We start from the raw sequence: 3,599 nt of genomic DNA, 5'->3' as shown, positions 1-3,599 counted from the left end.
AGAGCAACAATTGTAAGCCGGCAAGCCGCTAGAGGAAAGCGAGGCGAACACTGCGTCTAACGCTTTAGACGACGCCACACAACGCCGCAAATTGATACGCGTTGTAAATTACCAACAATATGAGACAAAATTTGGAGGCGCACAGCGCTGATTTTCCAATTCAAAGCTGCCATATGCGGACAAATACGTACTGCTATAATACATGAGGAGCAGCGCGGACAACGTATCCTAGTTTCTTTTATATCTTTTACATATTTCTGAATTATCTTCACAGTGTTTAAGCTGTTAAAGTGTTGCCGGTGACTTGCGTCTGCATTTTTTGCATGCAACCTGTATTATAATAGAAGTAGAAGGTGAGGCTAACTGTAAGGATATATGTATGTACATAATACCATGTATTTGGTTGTGGCAAAAAGTAGATGCACGCGCCAAAGAGTTATGAAACTAGTAACAAATGGACGGAAGGCACAGAAGGCACGGGCCGACATTGTTAGCCCGACTTAAGCTGGAGTGATAAAAGAGCCAGCTGTTGTTGAATTATGGAGCACGGCAAACTCATTTTTTCATCGCCGACTTCTAAGCGTTATCGAAGTCACTGGAGGCACGTTAGTATAACCAAAGCAAGTCTGACACAAATCGGCTAAGTGAGTGGAGTTACCAGTTTTTAGAGTTACGCTCGCGTTGTGTTTGTGACTGTTGAATGCAAGCAGCGTAATAAATTTGAAATTATGTATAAATATTCAATGAAATATGGATAAGTGCCTTTAACGAATATTGCTGTACTTTACTTAAAAAGTGTATAAACACAAAGATATGCATGTATCAACATATGTGCACATGAATACAATTATCCTCTCGTTGATTCGAGCCTGAGAGACTAAACTGATACGACACCCAATTGCTCAAAAGAATACAGCAATTGGTCCTACATCAGAGGAATAAGGAGGAATGGCGTACCCTTAGCAAGAGCATGTTATTAATTTTATCAATAAGCTATTCAAATACTTTGTCTATACATTTCATTCTCAAAGATAGCTAATAGTTTATTGTTCACTCAAATCGTAAAACTAATTGACTGTTTTAAGTTCAACGCCCTTTACATAGCAAAATGTACAAATGTTATGAAATGCGCGAATTTAAACAAGTAAGTTCGAATATAAGTATTTGTTTATTGCGTGCAGTAATGAACTGTTCGCTTCGTTTGCGTTTTATAATAGCACATTATTAGTCCATTAGTGGTCATATCCACACATACACACACTTCCCAATACATCAACTCTGGCGATGATCTAATATGTCACGCAAAAATACAAGTATCTTTCTATATTTCAATGAACTCGTGATATGAGAATAAATGTCAGGTAATCTACTTACTTAAAATTTAAGCACATACATGTATATGTATATGTAAATGTGTACCATCAAAGTCAAAGGAGTAAAGGATGTGATTACCACGAAATGAGTGAAGGGAACTTTGTACACCCATTGAGAAAGCTTTTATATTAATGCCACAAATATACATAATATAGTAAGAACATATGAACGATTGATTTTGGTCGTAATCTAGAGGCGAGTGCTGCAGGAGCATCAAAATGTGGCGCAACTTGTTTGATAAAAATCTCGAGATCCGGTAAATCTACAAACAACAATTTTCGATCGGTTTGAATGTCTCATGCACACACAAATACACATTAACAGCGTGTATGCATTATATATGCATGTATGAATGTCTGTTAATGTTCATTTTTTGTTCCTTGCCACTGAAGCCGCACCCCCCCTCCCCCAAAGAACAGCTCAGCAAAATATCGTTAATGGCACAAGTTTCACTATGTGGTATAGCGTCTGTTTGGATGCCACTGGAATTCTGTTGTTGAGCCACGGAGATGTCCAACACTGTCCGTTATACGTAAAGCTTTACAAATATCTTGTTTGATTACCATCACCGTACGATAACAGTTTTTGTTGGCAACCTTAAAATTAATAATACACAAATTTATATACAAATGCATGTACATATATACACAAACATTCTATTTACCCGAATACGAGCCAAATCAAGAGTTCCCAACCACTTTCGTAAGCGGCATCTTCAATGTATGTACATACATACGTCGTACGAGTACGTCCATTGCAGCACGTCGATATTTTCATTCCTCTCTAGACTTCTTATTCAATACATTCAACGGTATTATGCAAAAATTTGTGCGCACGCACACTTATTTTCGCGACGCCGCTAGGCAACATTCTCTTTTTTGCATCTGGCATGCCATTTTACGGGTATTAACTATAGGCATAACTAAAAAGCACAGAGCAACCACAATACACTTTCATAAAACGTTGTAACCCAAGAAGATCGGCTCCTGGGTCATATCATGAAGTCAACTGACGATAATAATAAACTGTGTATAAACCTATACAACAAATATATTTCGACAAAATTCATTACTTGAACACAAAACTTATGGGGAAGCCACTTCGGACTTAAAAAATATCATGAATAGTTCCTCTTAATTACTTTATTATACGATTTAGTCATAATGCAAATAAAAGTACATTTCATTTAATTTTGTTCAGTGTACACTCCGAACATTAGCAGAAAAAGAAAACGTTGACATTGAGGATGGCAATTGAGGATGGACTCACAGTAACGCGTGGAACGCCTGCGGATCAACAATCACTGATCATCAACTTAGTGATATGGGAACTTGCAAAACAGTGTATTGAGGTATTGTAGCAGAAGTGATAACGGAAACAACTCGCAGACGTAAAATCCGTAACTAACCGTAAAAACAATGCCACAAGGTGAAGGTGAACGATGAGCAGCTATGATGATTGACTGAGAGCGAAAAAACAACAACCATCGCGAATGCAAATATCTTGCAACATTTACGATATTTACGATTGGCAACAACAAATGCTACTAAATAAGAAACTTCGTGCTGCAACATATATAAGAGTAAGCCATTGTCATTGCCATTGCCAGGGCAGCAAGCACACAAATCAATAAAACGAACATTTGTCTGCAAGAATGCGGAATATCGACATATTGCCGGGGAGGAAAGCCCAAACAGATTGCACATGAGTAACTTTCGATATAATGTTGAGTTACAGCGACAAGCAGATTTACAGCTAAACTTTTCAACATGCGTAACCTTAAGATGAGCACCTACCCATTTGTTAGGATTCTCGCCCTCCTTATACAAAATCGCTAGCACATACCAGTGGACAAGCCTTAAATGGTATATGTATATATGTATGTAGTTCGTTATATGCCGAGGAAGTTTAATATTACTCTCTACTACTTATTGTCCATTAAAATGCACCAACACTTTTTAATTGACTTCAAGTTACTTACTTCAGATTCGCTTCACATTATTTGAAAAGTCAATTACATACTTATGTACATTAGGAACCTTTAGCAATGCCAAGACAATGGCTGTGGTAAAGCAGTAGCTGCTTGCATTGACAGTGATTTGTAAATAGTACAACTTCAACAATAGAAAATATGCATAATTGACGGCAGGAAATTTCAATTTGTTGAGGAAACAAGCCTGTAATCGTACCACCGCCAAAGTATACAGGTAAGACTTTATTTGTTT

The sequence above is a fragment of the Zeugodacus cucurbitae genome, chromosome 6 (genome assembly GCF_028554725.1).
Source record: "Zeugodacus cucurbitae isolate PBARC_wt_2022May chromosome 6, idZeuCucr1.2, whole genome shotgun sequence".
NCBI classification, from domain to species: domain Eukaryota; kingdom Metazoa; phylum Arthropoda; class Insecta; order Diptera; family Tephritidae; genus Zeugodacus; species Zeugodacus cucurbitae.
This window is presented reverse-complemented; position numbering follows the sequence as displayed.